Here is a 405-nt window from a genome sequence, read left to right on the forward strand (position 1 = left end):
TTCATCAGGTTGATTAATTGGCAGCCCTGGGTACCAAAGGGACACGTGTGGTGGTGCTTTGCCTCCTGCTTGCTCCCTGCGCTGCCTCTTTGGGAGCAGAATCGGTGCAGAGCTCCACAGTAGCACAGGCAGCTCTGCTGTGACCCCGTGGGACGTGGGTTTGTGCCTGCTCTGCCCTCCCTGGGGTTAGGGTAGAACACGCAGCTCTAGAGCAGGGCTGTGGGTGCACAGGGAAACCCTGAGCTTGGGAGGATGGGGCTGTGCGGACCCATGGGTGCAGGCAGCCTTTGACTCCTGGTGCTTGGCATTGTGGCTGGAAGGGTCTGGGCACGGTGCCCCCCTTGGGAGCCTTGGGCAGCGGCTGCGGCGGGGTGGGGGGGGGCCGGGGGCGGGCGTCCTCCTGCT

The 405-nt window shown here is 64.7% G+C and overlaps 1 protein-coding gene across 1 annotated transcript in view; it reads left to right on the forward strand.

The window, feature by feature from the left end:
• RFX5 (regulatory factor X, 5 (influences HLA class II expression)) overlaps positions 1 to 405 on the forward strand; it is a gene marked incomplete at its 3' end in the record, with an annotated part of 3632 nt that overhangs the window by 725 nt on the left and 2502 nt on the right. The gene's annotated exons all lie outside the window — the stretch shown is intronic.

This window comes from Nestor notabilis, unplaced genomic scaffold (assembly GCF_000696875.1).
Source record: "Nestor notabilis isolate BGI_N333 unplaced genomic scaffold, ASM69687v1 scaffold19296, whole genome shotgun sequence".
NCBI classification, from domain to species: Eukaryota; Metazoa; Chordata; class Aves; order Psittaciformes; family Psittacidae; genus Nestor; species Nestor notabilis.